The sequence below is a fragment of the Protopterus annectens genome, chromosome 4.part0 (genome assembly GCF_019279795.1).
Source record: "Protopterus annectens isolate FY-2018-M chromosome 4.part0, PAN1.0, whole genome shotgun sequence".
In the NCBI taxonomy this organism is placed as follows: Eukaryota; Metazoa; Chordata; order Ceratodontiformes; family Protopteridae; genus Protopterus; species Protopterus annectens.
In genome coordinates, this window is record NC_056733.1 from 1,210,462,161 (window position 1) to 1,210,489,870 (window position 27,710).

The window sequence follows — 27,710 nt, forward strand, 5'->3', positions numbered from 1 at the left end:
CTTTCCACCGCTCCCCTGATTCCTGGAAAAGGATCTTTAGGGAGTGGAAAAATGTACACCCACTGCAGAAAGGGTCTTACCATCCTTCTCACACCTGGATAATGTCTCTCTAACTTTTGAGCCAAACAGAGATGATCCATCAAAAGGTGCATTGATGAATGAAGACTTAAATGGTTGCACAAAGTAACAAAGGTGCATCCAGGCATGTCTCCTTATGGCTACACCTGAACTTGCCACTCTGATAGTTCCTTCAGCTGCATGAGCAATGAGCCTCATGGACGAGTTTGACACAGATTCCAGGATGGCCAAATGGGAAGCAGCCTTATCTTGGTCTCCCTCAATAACAGTTCCTGCAAGGGTATCTGACAACTCTTTGGTGATATCCCTTTGGAGTCTAGTAAAATGTGCCAGGAAATTCAAAGACCTTAAAGTGAAGGTTGATGAAGCATAAACTCACTTCCCAAGCCCATCCATCTCCAGAGATTCCCTACTGGGAGGATGCATAGAGGAACTCTCTTCAGCAAATTCCTTTTTTGTGGTGGCCGCTATGACCATGGCATCTATTGCTAAGCCTTCGGCCCACAATTCCTTGTCTTCAGGTGCAGATAGAATTTTTCCGGTCTCCTGGGGATAGGTTCAATGTTATTTGAAGCCTTCCTCACCAGCTGGATTGAAGTAGTTCGTCAGAGGGCAGAGTTACCCAAGAGGTAGATGAGTGAGTGCCAAAAAGCCTGCAGATAAACTGATTCCTCTGAGGAAGAGTTTTGCGACTTTCAGCCACCCCTCTGTTTCAGAATTTCTAGCATGTCTCCAAAGGAAACATCATCAGGAGGTGACCTTGGGGACCCTTCCCCCTCATCAAAATCAGTGTCTTCCATGACTGATTCCTGAGGGGAATCTCCTCAGGGGAATAGTCTGGAGAGATATCAGAAGATGACAGAATTTGTATCTGAGAATCCTGAGGTTTTGGCATTCGCTGCCCCAGTGAAGAGACAGATCGAATAACTAGGCATGAAGATAGAGTCTGTTCTGAGGAGAAAGAGGCCAACTGAGTCACTGAAGACACAAGGTCCTCAACATTACCTCAAACACTGGACCCCCCCAAAAAAGTGGAGGGAACCCAGAACCAAGATAGACTGCCTCGGATCCGAGTTCCCCCCACCAGCTCCAAAGGTGACGTTAGCACTGGCAAGCTCTTCTTTTTACCCTTCTCCAAAGAAGATGAGGAAGAAGGGGAAGAAATATCCATCTTACTTTTATTTACCACAGATATGGCATCTCCAAAGGCAGAAGGGATCAAGCCCTTCAAAATTAATTTATTTCTTCTCTCAACAAGTGCTCTAAGGCTGAAACCATGACAGATACTGCAGTCCTCCTGTAAGAGTACAGGACTTTCTCAGCCATATCTGAAACAATGGGCTGTAAGACACACACACACACACACACACACACACACACACACTACACACTACACACTACACACACACACACACACACACACACACACACACACTGTTTTCTTGGATAGGACAGACAGGGAAAGAAACTAACAACAATGATAGTTAAAGAAGTACACCAAAGTGTACAAAAAGAGGCTATCAGTAATAATATCAGAGAAATACACTTGAGTGTATGAAAAGGAACAGTGAATGGTAGAGCTAAGGGTAGAGGAACAGCAAAAAGGGAATAACAGCAAAAAAGGTAGAAAAACTAGAAGAAATCAGAAAATTTTACCTAAGAAATGAAGGACGCTCGAGAGCTCTAACAAATGTGGCTGTACAAAAATGCAGCAAATGAGATCTGAGGTAATTGGGAGAGAGGGATTGTGGGTAGAGGTGAAGCTTGAGAGTTTTTGGCTTATGTGAGCTGTATTAATAGCCAAGTCAGTTCCGATATTGGAAACCAACCCATACCTCAAGGATAAAATTAAAATTGACAACATTAGATCTGTACTTTTCCAGACAGAACCTAAATGTAATCCATGTAGATCAAATTTCAACCCCAAATAACAAATGAAAAAAAAAGATAAAGAAAGATAGACTCTTTCTTGTTGATCTAATGATGTATCTTCCTTAGAAAACAAACTTTTTTTTCATATATTGCATCACACATGCCACATGTTAGTCTGTCTCTTAAAATGTTCAATGACCTCCCCTGGGAAATGACAATATTCCTTCATATTAAGTAAATCTACTATATAAATGGATATGCTTTTTTCTGATCTTTATTTTATAATGTCTATAGAATTCTGCATTTGCTGATAGTTTGTTACTTAAATGCTTTTACAGTCTTAAAATTTGCATCTATCAATTTTGTCTTAGATTTTTCTGATATTAACAAGTATGCAACAACCCCTGTGTTTCACTTCTTTTTCACTAAATGGGAAGGAATATTTTTGGGGGCTTTAAGCACCATCATTGTTAGCTTCACTGTACATTTTTTAGCCCCCCAGCATAGTCCTCCACAGAAGGGAAAAAAAAAAGATAAAATAAATAAAAATAAAAACAACATTCAATCATGCATCACAGTCTAATAAAGACTATTATTTTTTCTGTTTCACGTAAGACCCTTTAGCATATATCACATAACTGTCTAACAAACTGTCTGCAATTACATTGCAATTTGTCTCAGTATGTATATTTTACTTTAAGTCTATCCGTCCATCCATCCATTTCTCCTTCCATTTCTCCATCCATTTTTCAGTTTTAATGCTAACTTTATCCAATTCAAAGTCAAATATGGAGCCTGATCCCACCCTGCCAAGTAATGGCCTTAAAGCAGGAAACAATCTTAGGTGGGATGACAGTCTACCGAAGGATGTAAGCATGTTTTCTCTCTCTCTGACTCACACACACACACACATATATATATATATATATATATATATATATATATATATATATATATATATACACTGTACATCAGACAGTTTCTTGTTACCATTTTCCTAATGACTCTACTATGATGGAAGCAGAAATTTCTCAGAAATTTGACAGTTTCTTAAAAAGGTAATTGTACCTCATTTGTCCAAGTAAGTAAGAATGAACAGTGCATATTCATAAATTCATAGATCGTTACAAGGCTGATGACCCAAGGGGGTCTTTCTAAGCCTAGCCAAGTTTTCCTAAAAGAATAATGATATCTTGTATCCAAACAGGATATTAAGGCCAGGCATTTATAAGCTACCCCTCTTCATAAGGGACATGGGTATCAGGTCCAGTATAAATTTCCTTTTCCCCATCTACTGGTCAAGGCTGCACTTAAATTGGGTAATAGACACTCTCAGCTTCACATGGATGGGAAGCCTGTTCCAAAGGAGAAGCAGTCTCTCTGGGGCACATATCTGTCTCTCCAGCATGTTTTGTTTAAGTCACAGACAAAATTCTGGACCCTAGAACTTGTATTTCTGGTTCTGTTTGACTTATGAATATACAGAAGATTTGTACGTGTGGGTTTTGTGGATGCCTTGTAAGACAGGCATAGATCACCCCTCAGTAATCTATAAAAGGCTAAGAAGAGGGAATGGGCTTTAAGGCATTCTGTTTAAGGCAGGTTTGTTACACCTCGTATTCTTTTTGTAAGGAACCTTTGAGGTTCCTTTAGTTGTTGCATATTCCTGGTCAGGTACACACCAAAGGGAGCATTGTACTCTATGACTGGTCTGGTAATAGCAGAGTACAGTGAGATAATTATCTCTTTGATCCTAGATGCCATGTCCTTACTTATAAGTTGCACAACATAAAATTATTTCCTCACCACTGTAACCACATGATGGTCGAAGGTAAGGCTACTGTCTATGTGCATACCCAGACCCCTGACCACTGGGTTGACTCTTAGGGGCGTATTATCAACATGGTAATTAGCTGCAATAGTTGACTCCCCAAAGGGCACAATTATGCATTTCTTACCCTTGAGTTTAAGACCATGGCTTTGGCACCATTTATTAGTCAGTGATAAGCCTTCATAAAGAATGCTAGTGTCTGCAGTGGAGTCAATGATAATGCCCTAAATTAACAGCATGGGAATAGAACCCATACTTATGTGAAGAACAGTCACCACATCTTTTTACTTATCCAGATGAGCTAATTGTCAGAATGTGTGTCCCTTTCCCACATATATAACTTTAACTACCCCTTGTCAAATAAGTAATTCCACTTTTGACTTCTGAGTTGTTGGTATGGTCCATGAATTTTATATCAAAAAGCTCGGTATAAACATTTAGTTAGATCATGATGTACGAATTGTTCACCGTCTTCAAATTGTTTTCATATATAGTTCATTCCATACAGTAATTTCCCTGAATCATTGATAATCTTCTTATATGTGTTATCAAAAGCAGTTAAGGCAGTTCTGAGTCCATTATTTACCCAACACAAGGTATTCACCCTTTGTTGACTTTCTTTCATTTCTCTCCCTCTCTCTCTCTCTGTCTCTCTATTCTCTGAAATTGTAGAAAATTTAGCTGCATTTAAGAAAGTAACCCCCATGCAGTCTGCTTTCCCCCTGTCTAAAACTAACCACAAGCATTGCATAAATTTAATGGACTTAGCCTAGATGTCGCAAAAATTTCATATTTCCATACCGGATCGGTCGAGGCCCGGGTTAACAACGACCGCCACCAGTACTGTTAGCCAACAGGGTGCTGACGGAAATTGGGCTACTGTTGACTGAAGGAGAAGAGGAGGGCGAAGGCATGCCCAAAGGCAGGAAGAGAGGAGGAAGATTAGGAGTGTAGCAGTGAGGGTAGGAATTTTGAATGTTGGCAGTATGACTGGTATAGGAGGAGAGCTAGCTGATATGATGGAGAGAAGGAAGGTTGATATACTGTTCGTGCAAGAGACCCGATGGAAGGGAAGTAAGGCCAGGTGTTTAGGAAACGGGTTCAAATTGTTCTATCATGGTGTGGATGGCAGGAGAAATGGGGTAGGGGTTATACTAAAGGAACAATATGCCAAGAGTGTTTTAGACGTGAAGAGAGTGTCTGACAGAGTAATGTTTATGAAGCTCGAAATTGATGGTGTAATGATGAATGTTGTTAGTGCATATGCTCCACAAGTTGGGTGTGCGATGGATGAGAAAGAGAAATTTTGGAGTGAGTTGGATGAAGTTGTGGTGAGTGTACCCAAGGGTGAGAGACTAGTGATTGGAGCGGACTTTAATGGGCATGTTGGTGAAGTGAACAGAGGGGATGAGGAAGTGATGGGTAGGTATGGTGTTAAGGAGAGGAATGCAGAAGGTCAGATGATTGTGGATTTTGCGAAAAGCATGGACATGGCTGTGGTGAATACGTATTTTAAGAAGAGGGAGGAGCATAGGGTGATGTACAAGAGTGGAGGAAGATGCACACAGGTGGATTATATCCTATGTAGGAAGGCCAGTCTGAAGGAGATTGGAGACTGTAAAGTGGTGGCAGGGGAAAGTGTAGTTAAGCAGCATAGAATGGTGGTCTGTAGGATGACGTTGGTGATCAAGAAGAGGAGGAGGAGTGTGAAAGCAGTGCCAAGGATTAAATGGTGGAAGTTAAAAAAGGGTGATTGTGAAGTGGAGTTTAGGGAAGAGTTAAGACAGGCACTGGGAGGCAGTGGAGAGTTACTGAATAGCTGGGTAACTACGGCAGAACTAGTAAGGGAGACTGCTAGAAAGGTGCTTGGTGTGACATCTGGACAGAGGAAGGAGGACAAGGAGACCTGGTGGTGGAATGAGGAAGTACAGGAGAGTATACAGAGGAAGAGGCTGGCGAAGAAGAAGTGGGATTGTCAAAGAGATGAAGAAAGTAGACATGAGTATAAGGAGATGAGGCGTATGGCAAAGAGAGAGGTGGCAAAAGCTAAGGATACGGCGTATGGAGAGTTGTATGAGAGATTGGACACTAAGGAGGGAGAAAAGGACCTGTACTGATTGGCTAGACAGAGGGACAGAGCTGGGAAAGATGTGCAGCAAGTAAGGGTGATAAAGGATAGTGAGGGAAAGGTACTCACAAGAGAGGAGAGTGTGTTGAGTAGATGGAAAGAGTATTTTGAGAGGCTGATGAATGAAGAGAATGAGAGAGAGAGAAGGTTGGATGATGTGGGGATAGTGAATCAGGAAGTGAAACAGATTAGCAAGGAGGACATAAGGACAGCTGTGAAGAGGATGAAGAATGGAAAGGCTGTTGGCCCAGATGATATCCCAATGGAAGCATGGAGGTGCTTAGGAGAAATGGCAGTGGAATTTTTAACTAGATTGTTTAATGAAATTTTGGAAAGTCAGAGGATGCCTGAGGAGTGGAGAAAAAGTGTTTTGGTACCTATCTTTAAGAATAAGGGTGATGTGCAGAGCTGCAGTAACTACAGAGGGATAAAACTGATCAGTCACAGCTTGAAGTTATGGGAAAGAGTAGTGGAAGCTAGGTTAAGAAGGGAGGTGATGATTAGTGATCAGCAGTATGGTTTCATGCCAGGCAAGAGCACTACAGATGCAATGTTTGCTCTGAGAGTGTTATTGGAAAAATACAGAGAAGGTCAGAAGGAGTTGCATTGTGTCTTTGTAGACTTGGAGAAAGCATATGACAGGGTGCCTAGAGAAGAATTGTGGTATTGTATGAGGAAGTCGGGAGTGGCAGAGAAGTATGTAAGAGTGGTACAGGATATGTACGAGGGTAGTGTGACAGTGGTGAGGACTGCAGTGGGAGTGACAGATCCATTTAAGGTGGAGGTGGGATTACATTAAGGATCAGCTCTGAGTCCTTTCTTATTTGCAGTGGTGATGGACAGGTTGACAGATGAGATCAGACAGGAGGCCCCGTGGACTATGATGTTTGCAGATGACATTGTGATCTGTAGTGAGAGTAGGAATCAGGTTGAGGAGACTCTGGAGAGGTGGAGATATGCTCTAGATAGCAGAGGAATGAAGGTCAGCAGGGCTAAGACAGAATATATGTGTGTAAATGAGAGGGAGGGTAGAGGAATGGTGAGGATGCAGGGAGTAGAGTTGGTAAAGGTAGACGAGTTTAAGTACTTGGGATCAACAGTTCAGAGTAATGGTGAATGTGGAAGAGAGGTGAAGAAGAGAGTACAGGCAGGGTGGAATGGGTGGAGAAGAGTGTCAGGAGTGATTTGTGACAGAGTGGTACCAATAAGAGTGAAAGGGAAGGTAGGTCTACAAGAGGGTAGTGAGACCAGCTATGTTATATGGGTTGGAGACAGTGGCATTAACAAAAAGGCAGGAGTCAGAGCTGGATGTGGCAGAGTTAAAGATGTTAAGATTTGCACTCGGTGTGACTAGGATGGATAGGATTAGGAATCAGTATATTAGAGGGTCAGCTCATGTTGGACAGTTTGGAGACAAAGCAAGAGAGACGAGATTGCGTTGGTTTGGATATGTGCTGAGGAGGGATGATGGGTATATTGGGAAAAAGATGCTAAGGATAGAGCTGCCAGGTAACAGGAAAAGAGGAAAGCCTAAGATGAGGTTTATGGACGTGGTGAGAGAGGACATGCAGGCAGTTGGTGTGACAGAGCAAGATGCAGAGGATAGGAAGAAATGGAAAGAGATGATCCGCTGTGGCGACCCCTAACGGGAAAAGCCAAAAGATGATGATGATGATGATGAGCCTAGATGTCTAATGTGTCCACTGCTGCATAACTTTTAGGAATGGCTCATTCCCGTTGAAAGTAAGCATGCAAATGCACACTTGTGTATATGCAGAGCATCAATATATGGTATACCAATCACATCCAAAAAAAGAGAGATGTCTAAGGACAAGGGGACATTATTCAAAGATATGAGGTGAGAAGCCAAGGGGTAGTAAAATGATGTGTTGAATCAGTGGTGGGTGAATGCAATATTGCTTCTGAAAAGACTACATGTCAAAAGTGTAAGAATTTGAAAATGCAAGGAAGAAATATAAAACAATGCTTATGCATGGTGACAATATAATCTATGTTAATTGAGTCATGCAGCCTAGCTAATAGATAAGGAAATACATTATTTATTTAGATTTTGATTTGTTAACTGGGTAAGTCTGAGGACTCCTTTCAGTCATAACATGGGCCAGGTAGGTGGGTACAATAGACGCAATTTCATTTAGACACCATGTAATAGTTTATAAAGTATGCAGTCATTTACATAGCAATACATAGTATTCTGAGATCAGACATTTTCTTAGAGAACTGAAAGTTTCAACAAACACATCATTTCCTAAAGTACACAAAAGTATAATTTTATAAGATTAGTCCAGACAGTAAGATGTAGCATTTCAGTAATCACAAGATTTCTTGCAGTAAAGTACAGTAATGCAAAGATAGATTCTGGGTAGGTGAAGCAGAAGATTTCTTCCATCTCTAAAGAGTTTAGTAACCTCACAGAGAAGGTATCAGTGCTAATGGGTAATAAGAAAGAAGCATAAAAGTAAAAATGAGTCAAGTACCTTGGAGCCAACAAAGAAGCATAAATGTAGAAATGAGTCAAGTACCTTGAAGTCAACAAAGAAGCATAAATGTATAAATTAGTCAAGTACCTTGAAGTCAACAAAGAAGCATAAATATAGAAATGAGTCAAGTTCCTTGAAGACAACAATCTCTTTTCATTCTACAACTATTTTCTTAAAACTTCTTAAGACAAAGATGTACCGAGGTACTGTAGGCCGTGGAGCTCTATGTTGTTTTAACCAGTTTGACTGAAGACTGAGCTATTAGTATTTAAAAATATGGACTTGGGATAGGTTTCTTGTTCAGTGCAATGAGAGATAAAGCCTTCAGTATGTCTCAGGTGACCCATGTTCAATTAACAGCACAGGCACTGGAGGACCTAGACAGGAGGGAGGACAGGAGTAAGCATCTGACATCATTTCACCTCTCCTAGGGGAGGTGGAGGTGTGAGGCGGCTTTGGTTCACTGCACTGGTGATGCACTCAGAGCCTAGGGGGAATCTGTGGCTAAAGCTAAGGATTAGTATGTGGTAGCACTCATGTGTTCTTGTGTGCAGCACTTGGGGAGCCCACAGTAAGTCAGCAATGGGAGAAGGTTAGGGCCATAAAGCAAAATCCCCCATTCCCCTATGGGTGATGGCTCCACTCCTTATGCATGTGGCAATCACCCCCAAGGATGGAATCAGCTACAGGGTTCTCAACCAGGGGGAAGAAATGGGATAATTATGGGGCTGGCAGGATGGTTGATGGCCAAGAAGGGTAATGGACAAAAGAAAAAAAGTATTCAGGCATCTTTATTCACAGATACTGTTAACACTGCAAACCAGATGTAGTGTGAAGTGTGTCTGGACATCAGTGCTGTCAGATGCTTGAACAGATCTGCACATCTGTTTGTATGAGCTCAGATTACTGCAATGTGAAATGAATGGCACACTGAACAAGAGCTCAGTTTATCTTTCATTTCAGTACTGCTCGAAGTACAAGGAAGGTAGACAGGTAAGTAAACAGTATGGTAGCAGAGTAGGTCACACAGCATAATACAGCAGCCTGTGAACCCTGAAAACTAGTGGGACTGTTAGCCCATTTCAAAATTGTCATACTGTGTCACACTGTGTACCCAGCATGTGAATAGCATTGGTAGCTCATAAAAGAAGTGGGTATAATAGGTTACAGATGCACAGCAAACCAACCTACATACACGCACACGCACACACACACACACACACACACACACACACACACACACACACACACACACACACACACACACACACAAACACATTCTCATGCATGCACATGTACTTCACTTGCTGCAGAATAGACTCTTATGGAAGCTATACAGAACACATATATTCTGAGACATGCATTTCATAACTTTTCTGCTATGGCTGGCATTATTACACATGACAGTGTACTAGTTCTCACTGGGGATCGTATCATTATAACAGCTCAGTGATAAATACCCTTTCCTATCACATTACAAGCACATTTTGGACTATTCGTTGGAAGTTACAGCCAGCAACTGCCTGCCAAGGTTCTAATGTACTTGATGTGTAACATCAGCAGTAGCAGTAGTTGTCAGATATATGAAGTGGCACGATATTGTTTATTTGTTATGCTATGTGTTTACATATGCATGTATGTATGCATGCATGTTATGTATCTTCTTACTTCTTACTGACAAGATTATATTTTATTTATTTATTTAACATTTGTTGACCGGGAAAATCCGACTAGGTTCCACAGAGCCTGTTTTCAGCGGAGGCCCGGGGAGAAATGCTCCAGATGCACGTCTTTGGAATGTGGGAGGAAACCGGAGTACCCGGAGGAAACCCACGCGAACACAGGGAGAACATGCAAACTCCACATAGAAGGCACCCCAGCCGAGAATTGAACCAGAGAACCTCTTGCTGTGAGGCGACAACGTTACCTGCTGCACCACTGTGCCGCCCATAGTCTATCCAATCTTTTAGCAGAAAAAAATTACTGAGCATTCCCTAGTAAAATAAGACTGTCAGATGAATGTACCCACATGCATAAGTTTAGTACAGCGATATAGCACTTAGTGCCAATAAATACATACTTAGAACTCATGAAATCTAGAATTGTGTTAACCTATAATTGGGGTAGTTTACATTAAGGTGGGTCAAGAAAAGCATTTCCTTTTCTAAAAGGCTAACAATGTGAAGGAGACACAATAAGGAGGAGGTGAACAAAATAAAAAGAAAAGAAAAACTGCCCACATGAAACATTCTATTACCTGAGCTCTTACAATAAGTGGATCAGAAGGAGGTTAAAATGGGGGGAGGGAAACAGAACCTAAAGTTCTGCTCAGTAGTGCACCCCATTGTGTATTACTCTATCAATAGGTACAGGATCTCCTCCAGAGATTTTTACACACTAACAGTCCTAACACCAACCTCCCACCCATTCACAAAGATCTGAAACCTTCCTACGTGTAACAACCATTACGACTTGAGAATTCATCTTCTTGGGGGAATAACCATTGAGTAGCAATAAAAGGCCTCACAACTGCCACCAGTTGAACAAACCAGCCTTTTACAGCAAGTTAAAAAAGTAAGCAGAAATTCCTCAGAGCATGGTATTGGTTGACCTAACACAATGCTCACTAACCCACAGACCCATTCCTAAAGTGCATGGATATTCATGCCTCCCCAAAAAAGTACAGTTTTCCTAGATTCGCAGTTTGTGGAAATTAGTTCCTATTTCCTTGGCTGATATCTGGAATTTCTGTTTTAGGTTCATAGGACGATACTAGGCTATTGACTTGGAGGCACTCATGTTTTCACAAAGTCAGCACCTGTTTCCCCTGTCCAGCAGGGACACAGGTGGGATCCTAGGGGTGCATTTTCTGTTTCCCATCCAGTCTTCCAGGTTCCTTTTAAAGGGGGCTAGTGAGGTACTTTGCTTGACATGAAGAGGGAGTCTATTCCACAGATGGGAGAGTCTTTGGGACACAAATCTATCCCACCAACAAGTTATGTCACAGACCAGGTTGAGGCCTTGTATGTGCATTGTGTGCGTGGAGTTTGACTTAGGTATATGTAATAACTCCATCAAGGCTCCATCAAGGCTGGGTCTGAGACAGCCTTGTATGCCAGACACAGGTCACCTCTGAGCAGTCTGTACGAGACTGAGTAGAGGGACATCTGTTTAGGATAGGCGTTTGAGACCCCGGATTTTCCTGGTCAGGAACCTTTGTGATCTCTCCAGCTGCATGTGCTAGGCAAGGTACATGCCGAAGGGAGCATTGTACTCGATAATGGGTCTGATAAGGGAGGAGTACGGGGATGTTATGACCTCCTTGTTCCTGGTGAAATACCCTTATTTATGAGGTGGGCTAGGTACAAAGCCTTCCGTACAACAGAGGCAACGTGGTGGTCAAAAGTCAGGTTGCTATCAACCTGAGTGCCCAAGTCCTTCATGACCAATTGCTTGATTAGTACATTGTTATTAATGCGATAATTAGTGGATACACCATTTTCCCCAAAGGGGATAATGATGCATTTCTTGGTATTCAGTTTGAGGCCATGCTTCTGGCACCAGTCATTAGTTTGGGTAAGGCCCTCTTGAAGGATGTTCACATCACTAGCAGAATTTAAGACACCATCCAGCTTGCAGTCATCTGCAAACTTGGGCAGCCACAGACTACTGGTTTTGGCTTGCACTTCAGAAAAGTATATCCTAAACAGTAGAGGTGTAAAGACCGATCCTTGGTGTACGCCGCTCATTACGGGTCTACTACTAGAGATGGCTTCCCCTATTTTGACTGAGTGGATTGCATCAGTGATCCAGTTAGCTACCTATCTATTATCTATTATGCCTGAGTGGGGAATAGTGCCAAAGTTTTGGCTAGGTCAAGGTAGCACCACCATCTTTCCCTCACTCATGACTTTGATGACTGTTTCGAAGAAGTCGACCAAGGTTAACAGGCATGATCTCCCTTTGACAAAATCAAACTGTGTCGGGTCAAGCATTTGAAGGTTGCCAATGTCCTTGTTTATAAGGTCCATGATAATGCATTCCATGGCCTTGCAGATCAGGCTAGTTAGGCTGATGGGCCTATAATTGCCTGGGTCAGTGGATGCACCACCTTCGTGTAGAGTGATGACAGTGGCTGTCCTCCATTCGGCTGGGATGAAGCCGGTGCTCAGGCTTTGGTTGAATAGGGTGCCTAATGGTGCTAAGTGCTCATGCCTGAGTTCATGTAGGATGCAGCCAGGGATGTTGTTGGGCCCCATGGAGGCTGCATTTTTTGCCTTTGAGAGGGCATTAATGACCTGCTATCTGGTGATGAGGGGAGGGGGGCAGGTGTCGGGGATGTTCTGATTTACTGATGGGGGGACAGAGGGATTAAGTTTTCACTGACCCTGTATGCCAGCAGGTTGGCTATATCTATGGTGTTTGTGTATGTGGTGTTCTTGACCACCAGTTCAGAGCAGATTTGGATGTTACCTTTAAGATTGTGGACATATGTGAAGAAGGCCTTGTGACTGTCTTTAGTGGATGTGGACAACTGAGACTCAAAGTTAGCCTTAGAGGATTTCACCATTGATCTTATTTGCTTGTTCTGACAAAGGAGAGATTGCTTCCAACTTGGCACCTGCTCCTTCTTAGTCCTGGAAAGCAATTTTTTCCTTTTATTATAGTTTGTTTATTGCTGCTGTCCACCAGGCAGGTTTACTCTTCTTTGAGGAAGATGATTTGGTCCTGTCAGGTATTGCTGAGTCTGAGTCCATGCAGCTATGTAGTTGTTCATATAGTTTTTTGGTGTAGGCTTGGACATTATTGCTAGTTCAAAATGAAGGGAAGGTGGCTGTGAAGCTGCTTATACCTGTTCTCAGGAGGTTATAGTCAGCTTTGGAAAAGTTTTTTTGTTTGAGTCAGACAAGGGGGTGGGGGTCAGGGGAGATTACTTTGAAAGTGATCACTTTATGGTCAGATCTTACCAAGGAGGATGACAATGTAGGGGTGCTACACTGGCTACTCATGTTGGTTAGTACCACCCCTCGGGGGGGGGGGGGGGTGGCTGTTGACCAGCTAATCCAATGCATTGTCATTGACAAAGTTGATGAATCTCTGGGTGTTCATGATTGCGCTAGAATAAGTCTTCTACTCTACGGTTGGGTAGTTAAAGTCACTTAGGATCAGGGTAGAGGGTTGAATCTTGATGGATTCAAGTAAGTCCAGATAGGTGGAGCGGGCATCCTGATTCATGGTTGGGGGTCTGTAGCTAGCTATGATTTGAATAGGTGTTTTGTCAACAGCTAACTGCACCTGGAGTGTCTGCTGTGCGGCATACTGTTGACCAGCCTGGAGGGGTGTATGTCTTTGAAAATATTGAAACTCCACCTCCTTTTGCTTTGTAGACCTCCATTTGGGGTCTGAAAGTATGGTAGGATGAGTAACCTTGTAAGGCTGGGGTGCTCTCCACAGCTTTGAACCAGATTTCAGTGACTGTACAAATAACATGTTCCAGGGTGAGGAATGCTTGCAATGAGTGCAGTTTCTTGTTAAGACTTCTAGCGTTTAGCAGTATGGCCTTTAAATTTCATTTAGATGAATTTTACACGTTGGAAATTTTGTCCTCATGACTTTGCCTAAAAAAAGGCACTATATGGGAGGTAAGAACATTTGCCAGAAGCCTGAAGCCCAGGGGAGACAGATGAAGGCCATCTCTAGCAAAGCATTGTGGTCTGTCAATCATGTCCTCCCAGGCTGCCAGTTACTTTATCCCCTTGGAATGACACCAGAAACTAAGCCAATTGTTATAGTCAATCATTTTATGTTTGTATTGAGGCATCATTCTAGATGATGGTAGGATGCTGCTTAACGCTAGGGACATGCTTGCCTGGGACACATACTCAGAGAGCTCAATCATGTCTTTCTTCATATAGACCAGAGAGGTAGGCCTTAAGTCATTCACAGCAACATGGGCTATGACAGAGTCATAAAAGTATCTGTTGTTGAGAGACTTGAGTGTGTGCTTGATATGGTGGATTCTAGCACCTAGCAAGCAGCGTAACGTGACTTTCTCCTTGTCTAACCTGGTAAGGGGCACATCTGTATATCTCATAATAGAGTCTCCTGTGACTAGTATTTTGGGTTTCTCCCGAACCCACTTAACATTTATAAGCAACTCTGAGGTCCCTCTAATCGTGGGAAAGGGGGAAAACTGCTTTCCATTAACTGCAATTTTGGGAAAACTGAATTTTGACAAACTTGCATTCCAGAAAGTATAGCTATTCTATATTTTTGTGTTCTGTGTTCTATGTATGTATGTATATCAGTGTGCATATATAAAATGTGTGTGTGTGTGTGTGTGTGTGTGTGTGTGTGTGTGTGTGTGTGTGTGTGTGTGTGTATATATATATATATATATATTGAACTCCTACTAGATCCACACAGTCATCGACGTGCTTCCTGTCAGCACTCTTATGTCAACACGCTACTGCACATGCCCTGAGGCTAACCCTCAGAAGATGCAAAAGAAGAAAAAGAGTATTTTTGCAAGGGGGCAACTGCTAATTACATATACTAACTCTGTGATCACATTATCCACGGAGGAAGGGGCATGTTCCTTTTCCCCAGGAATCATTGTATACTGCACAACTGTTGACAACACAGTGTCAACCAAAGTAAGATGACAATGAGCAGGCAGAACTTGGCCACTATCAAACCTTCTATTAGTAATCATAAAAAGTACTTACACATTAAAAAAAAAAAAGATCAATCTAAAGCATTCAAAAAACAAAGCAAAAACAAATGGTTCATCTCCAAGGCCCATGCTTACACTTATCAAGGGTATCAGAACTTGTCAGAGATTTGGGATGCATGGCTAGGCTTAAAAAGGCCCTTGTGGTCATTAGCCTAGTAAACACCTATGAACCTATAAACCTAAAAACTTTTTTTGAATGGGGAAATCCCCCCTGTACCCCTTTACTCCCCCACACCCCTTGCTCTATATATCTATCTATATATATATATATATATATATATATATATATATATATGTATACACCTATCATACTACCTCTCAACCTCTTATAGCAAGAAATCTGGACAAAGCCATAAATAAAAGTGGGACAGAGGCCCAAAAATAGGGACAATTTTAAATATTGCTTTTACAAACTTAGAAAGTTGACAGAATAACAGGTTTTGCATTAGCATGAATTTTCTGAAGGATATGATATCTGAACCTCAAATGACTGTCATTGTTTTCTAACTTCAGTCTTTAATAATTTACCACTAATTTGCCAGAAAACCATACTTTTATGAAAAACAGACAAAAAATATAAGGCCAAAATCTGGAAATTCTGCGAAAATCTGTACAGTTGAGAGGTATAACCTACTCTGAGTTCACATTACAGTGAGGAAAGGGCAAATTCCTAGTCTCTGGTGCGCCAATATCTCGTTCAAGCAAATATCTGCAAAGTCTGAAAAGTCAGTTTTCCAAACTATTTTGCCAGTGTTCAAGCACTCAAACTTTTCCTATATGTATGTGTATATATATATATATATATATATATATATATATATATATATATATATATACACACACACACGTATATATATATATATATATATATACATACACACACACACACATATATATATATATACATACACACACACACACACACACACACACACACACATATATATATATATATATATATATATACACATACACACACACACACATATATATATATATATATATATATATATATATATATATATATATATATATATATATATATATATATATATATATATATTGATAGATATAGATACTTGCTTTTTTAATGACCAAATGTTAAGAATCCATCTATCCATCCTCAACCCCCTTTCTCATTTCGCACATGTGGTCGGGGTGTCACTTTTGCAGTGACAATCATCTCTAGCCAAGGTTTACACCACCGGGTGGAAAAATATCGACCAGCAAATAGTCGAGCCAAACAGATTGATTGTTTAATGATCAAATGTTTTCAAAATGCAATCAGTTACAATACTGCTAATGCTCCTAAAACTTATAAAAATAAAACAAAAAGCACAACACTAAAACAAAACATAAAATATCTACACAATATTTGAACTGTACTATCAAAATCTGCAAACAAAAAGCTTTTACATGGGGTACTTCATACCCCACACTCCCCTCACTTAAATATACCAACTCCACAATCTCACTAATATCAAGAAAGGGAATTCAGCCCGAAATACTGCAATCCATTCCCACACAAAAGTCAATCAGTCAAATATCCGACTGCACAAAAGTCAATCGTTCAAATATTTAACCAAATGTGAACCATAATTTCATGATCAGTTATTGGAATGTTCAACCAAAGTGAATGCACACACACACACACACACACACACACACACACACACACACACACACACACACACACACACACACACACACTCTCTCTCACTCACTCACTCACACGCACGCCTGTGTGTGTATGCTTTGTACGAATCAAGCATACAGATTCCCATGCACTAGCCATTCACAGTGTGTGTGCCACGTTTAAAAATCCTGCCTAAATAGGAGGCACTTGTATTACATTGTCAGTCATACCATAACAATGTACGGATTAAAGAGCCTTTACTATGTAGTACAGCATGAAGGATTCTTAGCTTAGGTAATTCTGGAATATTTGCCTGCAGTCATTGTTAATGCTGGTAATGTGATTGTTGTTATCTGTAGTTACTATATAAATTAGGAACTGAAAATAAAAATTAAGATGGAAATACAGTTTAGAGTAAGGGGAAAAGGAGTGAGTGTACATAATAAAAGATTTGCAGAAAAGTATATGGACATTGATCTAATGCTATATGAACCAAAAGAGCAAAAGTTGACCTGCTTGTTTGAGAACGTAATGTGCAGTTTGAAGCTGTTCACATAAAGGTTTCTGTTATGGACAGCTGCTTAGATAAAAAGAAAACACAGTCTCATAATTGAACTAATGCAAATATTAACATTCTTTAGAAAGAAAGAGTAAACCTGAACCATGCTCTCAGTGAATATTGTGACAAGAATGGATAAAATTACATAAAGACAGAGCTGATTACAGCTCAAAATTAAAAAAGGGTTTATATTATTCCCGCTTGTTACTGACCTCAGTATGAACTTGTGTCCGGAACTGTGCAGGAGCGTAAATGATTTTCTGAAGAAGAATGCTGTATCATGAAACTGTTCACATCACAAGCAAGTGCATATGGCTCTTAAATCTCCATTAGGGGACAGTTTAAAAGCTATAAACTGAATCACATCTTCGTCTGGAGATGAGGAAACATCCCTGAAATACCTTCCTCCTTTTAGCCTCTAAGCTGTGACTTGTACTGAGTACTGAATAACATCACTGTCATGTTAATGACTGGTAAGGTGTACAGTGTTTCAGGCCACTGTGTTGTTGGAATACATTTATATTTCTATTCAGAAAAAAAAAACAACTGTATCTGAAGACAGCAGCAAACAGTAACCCAGCTACCAATGGAGCAATCCACGGAGGGCATCTTCCTATGATTTATAAACCTAAACCAAGTTACTTTCATGATATCATATTATGAACACACATGTGAGTGATCAATAACAAAACAATAGCTCTGTTGCCTAATCCCTACATGACAAATGTGTATTTGTTATTTTACTACAGATTTCAGAAAACACTACCATCATTGTGGCATAATTTTTGTGACTGTTATCACTTGATTACAAGGTGTATTTTTTACACATATGTATTAATTCAACCTCATGTACTAATACGTGTATGTCTAAAAAACATTAATGAACAGATTTAAGGCACCGATATTAACATTGGACCTGTACCGGACCTGAAATGGTATAATTAATATGTAATTTGAGTTACCATGATGTGAAATGTGGAGGTATGCATAAACTATATATATATATATATATATATATATATATATATAACAGGGATTTTGTGTTTTATTATTATTTTAACAATTGGGTCTGCTCCTACGGAACAAAGCTGTTATTGTGTTCACTTTTTGTTTTTGCATTCATGTGTGGTATGTGAACATGGTGCATAGTGTATTTGAATGGGAATGGAGAGCAAAAATAGGTATAATAGGAGGAGAGCAGCGAGTTACTACACGGTGCAATTGTATTATGATCAATTAAGTAAATTAGGTGATGTCACAGGAAGTTATATTTAGAAGGATTGTAGGAGAAAGCAATTAGACTGAGGAAGTCTTCACACTGTGAAGATGAAAAGCGCTTAACAGGAACTTTGTCTTTTAATTGTTTTTAACAGTTAGGTTTGCTTCATAATTATTTTCAATAAAAGGTTTGCTGATTTTATCAAGTGGACGAATCATTATTCCAACAGAAGCGACCACACGATTTATATTACTTAAACAAGACATTGAACATTTGCTTTCTGCAGCTGTTGTTTGTCAGATGACTTGTTTTTTCTTTCTTGGCATGTAATGTTGCTACAATCTTGAAATTCGCATTTTACAGTTTTTTCTTTCATTTAAGAAACAAGCCTGTATTTTACATTTATATTTACAAATGATAGAATTATCTATAAAATTCTATCTGGCTAGGCTGGCAGCTTTCACCCATCTCTACCAGTCTTCACCCCCCCCCCCCCGGAGAACTCAAGCTAGTTTTTCAAGTGACCCTTGATAAACCCTGCTTGAGAGGGTTAGGTCTATCTGGGTATATCTACCCCATTCCCTGTCTTGAGAGCCCATCTGCATTGGCATTGCTACTCCCACTGTGGTACTGCACTGACATATAAGCTTGCAACCCCAGGCTCCATGTTAGCAACTTGGCATTTTGCTGACTGGCTCTGTTTAACCATGTTATAGAGTTGTGATCTGTCATAACAGTGAATTTTCTTCCATATAGATAAGGCTGAAGTTTCTGCAATGCCCACACTATGGCTAGACATTTCTTTTCTACAGCTACATAGCATTGCTCCCTGGGTTGGAGCCTACGATTGAGATAAACCACAGGGTGCTCTTCTCCCACTGAAGAAATCTGGCTAAGTACAGCCCCCACCCCATGGTTTGAAGCATCCACCTGTACAACAAATTATTTGCTGTAATCTGGACTGGCTAACACAGGGGGTCCTCCCAAAGCTTCTTTAAGCTTCTGGAATGCCTGCTCACATGCTGAGGTCCACACTACCTTATTTAGCCTGTTCTTCCTTGTCAGGTCTGTGAGGGGAACAGCTATGGTACTATTACTGGGGACAAACTTTCTGTAATACCATGCTGTCCCTAAGAATGCCCTCACCTGCTTTTTACTGACAGGTGCAAGTCATGCCTGAATAGCTTCCACTTTGGCAGGTTCTGGCCTTATCTTACCACTCCCCACTCTGTCCTAGGTAGGAGACCTCTGCCATACCTAACTGACCTTTGCTCGGCTTGATGGTCAACCCTGCCCTCTGTAATCTGCCCAGCACCTCCCTGACATGCTGAAGGTGCTCTGGCCAGGAATGGCTGTCGATGGCAATATCATCTAGGTAAGTAAGGGCAAATCCTCCTGCTCCTGCTAGGATATTATCTACCAGCCTGTGGAAAGTCGCTGGGGCATTCTTCTTCCCAAAGGGCATCTTTGTGAACTCATACAAGCCAAAGAGTCACAAAGGCTGACTTCTCTCTAGCACTGCGAGTCAAGGGCACCTGCCAGTAACCCTTGGTAAAATCAGTGGTTGTAAGATACTTAGCCCCACCCAGCTGCTCTAGGGCCTCATCTGTCCTAGGCATGGGGTAAGCATCTGACTCTGTGTGACTATTTATTTTCCTGTAATCCACACAGAACCTGGTGCTGCCATCCTTCTTTGGCACCAGCACCTCTGGGGAGGCCCAGTGACTGTTGGACTCTTCAATCACCCCTAGTTCCAACATCTCTTGTACCTCTTCCCTCAGAGTGTGTATGACTCTCTCAGGCACCCTATAAGGGGCCTGCTTAATAGGCCTTTGGGGTCCTGTATCCACCTGGTGCAGCACCAGGTGGGTGCATCCTGGTTTCCCAGTGAATACGTCCCCAAATTCCTGCAACACTGCTCAGATTTCTTGAACTTGGGTAGGAGATAGCTGCTTGGACATTGCTACCCCTTCCACTGAGGTGTCAGCCTGAGTCCTCACTGAGGAGATCAGTCCCCAGATCTCCCTCAAACTCCTCCTACAATCCACTGCAAATGCTCAGCACAAGGGCCTTCCTATCATGGTAATGTTCAATTTGTGCCCCTGCCATCTGCCTAGAAGTTCCACCATGTAGTTAACATCACTTACCTTTCTTACCACCTTGTAAGGTCCTTCCCAAGCTGCTTGCAGATTGTTGTGTCTGACAGGAATGAGAACCATTACCTACTGCCCCTCAGCATACTCTCTAGCTCGAGCATTCCTGTCATACCACACCTTTTTCTGTTGTTGGGCTTCTGCCAGGTTCTCCTGGGCCAAGCCCATTAGTTCCCTGTGCCTTGTCCTGTGGTTTAGGACATATGCCACAACAGACTCCTTGTGAGACTCACACTCACCTTCTCACTCATCTTGAATTAAATCTAGAGGTCCCCTCACCCTATGTCCATACAGCAACTCAAAGGGTGAAAACCTGTAGATTTCTGCGGAACCTCTCTGTAAGCAAACAACAGATGGGACAAATATTTGTCCCACTCCCTCTTAAACTGATCTGCAAATGCCCATAGCATGGACTTGATTGTAGAGTTTAACCTCTCAACAAGACTATTAGTCTGGGGATGCTAGGGGGTGGTCGTCATGTGCTTCACCCCACAGGACTTCCACAGACAAGCCAGCAGGTCCGATATGAAATCGGTACATCTGTCAGAAAGTATTTCTTTTGGGAAACCCACCCTCCTGAAAATATCTAACAAAGCATTTGCCACCTTCTCTGCCTCAATGAAGGACAAAGCCACTGCCTCAGGGTATCGTGTGGCATAATCCACTATCACTAGGATATACATTTTCCCTGTGGGACTTGGGGTACTCAGAGGACCCACAATATCCATAGCTACCATCTGAAATGGCTCCTCAATCACAGGCAAAGACATCAAAGAAGCTCTCACCTTGTCTCCTGCCTTGCCTATCTTTTGGCACTGCTCACAGGTCCTGCAGTACCCTGTTACATCTCTGGAAATTCCAGGCCAATAGAAGTTCTGCATAATATGCCTCTTTGTACGTGATATGCCCATATGACCTGCAAAAGGCATATCATGGGCTATGGCTAGAAGCACCAAACAGTAAGCTCTAGGCACTACAAACTGCTGTACTCTCTCACCTTCTAGCCCTACTTCAGGGGTCCACTCTCTGTATAGTAACCCTTTGTCCCAGTATACAGATTCCCCCTTCCCTTGAGAACCAGGTGCCTCCCTAGATACCTGCCTCAGGCCTTGCAATTTCAGGTCTGAGAGCTGAGCCTGTCTCAACTCTCTCCTTCTAATCCTTCCCAGCTCCCCTTCCACATGAAGTCTGGCATCTTCTGAAAGCGGTGCCTCACTGTCAGCCTGGGTACTACTACTCACCTCTACCTTTGCAGTTACCCTGTCCAAGGGATCATCAGTACCCACAAGCAGCTGTGGCTCACCTTCAGTCTCACTGCTACAGCATAGCTCACTCCCTGAAGTAACCACCTCACCAGTCCTGGCTGCAGGTATGCAGTCTATCTGGGTCTCCGCAGGCTACCAGACCCACATGCTTGTCTCCTAGCCTTACTGAGTGTAACTGCATAAGTACATGGTACTGCCTCATCCAAATCCTTCCCTCTCAGTACATCTGCATGATGGTAGTTTAGTACCCCTGTTTTCTCAAGACAACCTACTATTGGCATTTTGTCTTTCCCACTTACTGGCTCCCTCAACTTTGGTTCCCCACCTTGTCTCTGTGGACACCTTTATGCCACATGGCCCCACTGGTTGCATTCAAAACATTTAACCCTAGCTCCTGGACATGTACCTGGACTAGTGGCTTCCCCTGCTACTGGCAGATTCTGTTGTGGAAGTCTGTGCTGCCCACCATGGGTTCCTGTAGACCCATGAGCAGTACTGGGAGTCCCCTTCCTGTGCACGGCTACCCTGCTTGCCAGGTATAGGTCTCCCTTCTTCCCCAACTCATCTGAAGTAGCACATTGTCTATCAGCTTACCAGATACTCATGTCCTCAGGCAAAGTGCTAAAAGCTTGTTCCCTCACCAAAAGGTCTGCCAGCCCTTCAAAAGTGGTGAACTGACATCCACTCACCCAGCTATGAAAATAAGTGCTCAGTTCATATTCATACACACTTTCATCTGCCTTGCGTCTATGCTCACACAACATTTTCCTATACATTTCAGGTGTTAGCTTAAAACATTCTAAAAGACAATTTTTACGGCAGTATAATCAAAACAGCATTTTTGATAAAAAAAAGTTACAGCTTTCCCATGGAGTAATGGGGTCAGGAACCGTACGCAGAGACTTTGGTCAACACTATACTGTTTGCATACCCTCTCAAACATATGAATGAAACTATTAAAATTATCCCACTCTTTAATTTGCGGAAGAAATTTACTAACCTGTTTTGCTTCTGGGGCCCAGTTACTCCCTTCCTCATTACCTCCATGACTCTGGCAAAGAGTCAGCATTTCCCTCTCATGCCTACTCTGGTGCTCCTTTTCTTCGGTTTCTATCTCCAAATGCCTGACCTCCAGCTCAAGTCTCTCTAGCTCCAGCTGGATTTTTAAGTCCACTGCAGAAAGGTTGAGCTGTCCATTCTCCAAGGATATTGTATCTCCACTGCCAGTCTGATTGTCCTTCGCAGAAAGGTTGAGCTGTCCATTCTCTGAGGATATTGTATCTCCACTGCCAGTCTGATTGCCCTCCTGGATGCTGTTTTCTGATGCAGCTGTAACCAAGGCTGCAATCAGGTCTGCCTTAGGTTTCAATGCACCAGTCCCCTAGCCTGGCACATCTCCACTAGCTGGCTCCTTGTCAGCTTTCCATACTCCACTGCTGACATGCTGCCTGCTCACCCTGACGAACTAAGCTATCAAAAGAAATAAAACAATTGTGATCTGAACTCTGTGTATTCACCACATGGCTGATTTAGAGTACAAAACACCTTCAAAGCTCACTGTACATAAGCTACAAGATTCACTCTACCCACACCACTACAAGCCAGTTAGTATTTGCCAACTAATTAATATGTGATGTGGATATCCACCACCACCACAAATGTGAAGTGGATCCCAGCACTTCAAACCACAATGTGATGCCCACACAATGGCCCAGCAATCAAAGAATCTCAATCCTCACCACTAACACCAGTGTGGGCGTCTCATATGAGAGGAAAGGATAACAAATGCACACAGTAAAGTACAATTTCCCTTAAGTGCACACAGAGATCACAGTCAGTCTGGAGCTGGTTGCTCCCTTGCTCTCCAGGTCCCCTATAAGACTCCCCACTGGCACAGCTATAGGGTCCAGATTTCAGCCTAGCTGGCAAGCTAACATCCAGTACCCTCCCTGTCCAACCAGTGCTTCGTGTCCCTGCCCAAGTAGCTGACACACTTTGAGATGATTAAACAACTTCACAGACACTCCTGGGAAAGGCTGACACAGATTCTCCAGCTGTGCCCCTTTGCCCAGACTATATGGTAGTAATCACTGCCACCACCAGCTAATAATTATCAGCTACCCAAAGGCCCTTAAAAGGGTGTCCAATTATTAATGTGCAATATTATTATCCAATAGTAGTGCAACATAAGCTATCTTAAGGCTTTGGAAGGGCATATTACAGGATAACTTATAAGCATGCAATGTACTCTAGAGCTTAATTATCTCTACATAAACCAGCCACAGTTGAAAAGGTTTTAAAATATTTAATAATAAATAATTAAAACACAAGACAATACTACTACAATACAATGCTACTCAAGAGTTCAGAGATCACACAGAAACTTAAAATACTTCCGTAGTACAGTTCTGACATAACAGAAAAACACTTAGTCCAATCTCTATAGTCCTAGCTATTTCTACAAGAAAATATACTTCTAAGATAACTTACTTACAGAGCAAGGCAGTGCTGAGTTGAATATCAAGACAAAGTGCTTCACAATCTCTGGTTCTCACTGTTTAAATTGAAACTCCAGTTCTGATCAACATTACATCATCGTTTTCACCCTTCCTAGAGTTCCCAGGCTACACATTAACCACACTTACACTCTTTTACACTTAGAGCAATAAAGGACATTCCACATGTAAATTCTGGTCATTAACTTGAGTCTTAAAACAATAGGCAGGATGCTTACTCCAGATTCATCGACTCCAAATTCTAACGTCAAAGGACATGCAAAACATAATTTTAATTTCAAAGAACATTTGAAATGCTTGGCTTAGTTTTCCTTACAGCAGATGGCAATGTTGCTACAATCTTGATATTCACATTTTACAGTGTTTCCTTTCATTTAAGAAAAAAACCTATATTTTACATTTATATTTACAAATGATAAAATTATCTATAAAATTCTATCTGGCTAGGCTGGCAGCCTTCACCCTTCTCTACCAGTCTTTACAGAGTCAATCATACATTCATGATTCATTCATTCTTTGATACTCACTTTATTCACTTTATCCTATCCAGGGTCACAATGAAGCCAGAGGCTATCCTGGCAAGCAAACTGGTATAAGGCAAAGTGTCAGTCCTGCAGAGAAAGCCCATCCATTTCAGCAAATAAACACAGACTGCTACTTCATGGATACAGTAATATCTGCTCACAGTTCTTCAGTGAAACAGGTAAAAAATAATGACCCAGAAACTTAGTAAACTATCCACAAACGTTATAAACCTACTAGCCTTAGTTTGATACAGACCACTTCAATCAGGCCAAAGGAACAACACACCATTCATCAGGTATGTTTACTGGCTTAATGCAATGAGCTGAAACCAAGCTTTATTTTGTTGTCTTCAGTTTGATTCCCACAACATCCAGCTGCATATGGTGTGTATGATACTGAGACAGTCAAGTAACCCATTAAAAGGTCCAAAATCACCTTTGAAAATATATTTGTATATCTTAGAAGTCTTGATAGATTGTCAACTAAAGATAAGCAAATAATCAGTCATAATAAAATAATTTCATGTTGTTATAAGTCCAAAACAGTAATGAATTCTGGGCTTTAAAAAATGGAAGAGCACAATCTGCATATTTTTTAGAATAAGTTCACTACTGTTTAATTATGTGCAGTTTATTCAGTAGGTTGAGAAACAGATTCATTGGGTGTTGTGGTACTTGTTCTATCAAATTCTATGTGCCTACATAAGTTACCACAGTTCATTCACCATTGTTTATACATACATCAATTTTAAATTAGAAAAACATTTGCATAGTAATCTGAACCTGACATAAATTTACTGCTGTGTTTTACTTCTTGTAACTCATTTGTTTTCAAAAAAGATAATATAAAATCACAGATGTCTCACAAAAACAACAGTACATCAATGTGCTGTTTGACATCTGAGGATAAATATACCACTGTTTTCTGAGTCAGAATATAACAGATATATGAGCTGCACTTAAGCAAAATTTAAACTAAAACTATTTGATTTAATCAGAAATATGTGTATCTTTAAGTGGCAGGAAAATATGTGATAACTGTTACGTTTTCTGTGCAACGTATATCTGCAATATGTGTTTTCCCCCATGGTATGAAAAGATGTGTGATCTTGTGACTTTTTTCCATGAAATGCATAGAAAGGTCTAACTGAAAACTGTTGCTACCTTTACTGAGAAATATAGCAATAATTCATAGGATGTAAAATTAAATTCTACTGTCCTGCAATATCGATTATGATTTTTTTCCAGGTAAGGAAGCTAACAAACTATAAAGATAAAGTTATAAGATTCCTTAAGGAGATATCTGGAAAACAGAACATTTTAAGTTCTGAGGGACAGGAGCTCTGTATTAGAACAGAACAGAAAAACAAACTATGTTTAGTGTTACCTGTGGGATCTGTATAAAAACAGATACATGCTATAAAAAGAAGGGAAAATTCAAAAGAGCAAAATAACTATTATCCTACAGCCTGTGACATATGAGTGTATCTACAGTTATGTATCTGCCTAATGAATTCTGAAAATTCAGCCAGTTTAAATTAGGTCAACTTTTTTACTTTTGAAAGTAGCTAGGTTTTTCTTATTTTCTGTTTTTTTTTTCTTTTTTTTTAAGGATTATTTTCTTATTTTATTAAGCAATTCCACATATCTCTGTATATTTAACTGCTAACTTTACTACTTAACTCATTCATCTCTAAGTAAGGTATTTTACATATCCACTTTATGAAGGCTTGTAGCTGGTCATATGTTAATTCATAGGTACATAACAGGCTAGCTGCCCTTTTGGACCATTTTGAGCCTAGTTAACTTCACCTTAGTTATAATCAAACCCTGTACCTTTTGTCTGTGAGGTAAATACCTTAAGCATTATGCCAACACTCAAACCTTTAATTGCTAAGAGGTATTTCTGGCTAACCAGTGGCAAGCTGCTGGCCTCTGCTTCTAATTGACTAGACTGCTCAGCAACACATTACCACTTGAGCTTGTAATTATTTGACTTATTATCAAGAGTGAAACAGTAACTGGTATGTCCCCAACATGATATTCTGGGGTGTTGGCAGTTTACTACCATGAGACAAGACAGAAGGCTGTAGTGCTGGAGTATATTATCTTCCTGTCCTGGAAATTAATGTGTGTGTAATTATAAGCTCAAGTGGTAATGTATTAGCCATAAATACCCTTAGCTCCATATGAATGCTGTCAGCTAGATAAATAAAATGCTGCTGACAGTATGTATGTAACTTGAGTGGTTGCTGAGATATTGTAAGTTATTTACAAAATGATACAAATGTAATAGCTACTGTGTTTACTGTGACTTTTTTTGTCAAAATTCTGTTTATTTGTATTTTCTTCTTGATACATAATTAACAAAAAATTGAATAAAGACAGTTGTCAACAGTCAAATTGAAACAGATGAATGAGTATTGCATAATGCAAGCAAAACGGTGTAAAGATAACACACATAAACTATGTGCAATTATGCTAAATACCCAAACAAGTAAACAAAACTAATAAACATTATCATTTGTGATCAACTAGAGAATAACCATGAAAACTGTAATGCCCAAGTATTGAATAATTAGAAACATAAAGATAAGTAAGAATGAATAGCTCATAAGCCCCTTCTCAAGGATCAAGAAAATGAAGTGTTGTTCTTTATTGCAGAATATGGTCAAGCAATACATCCCAGTAA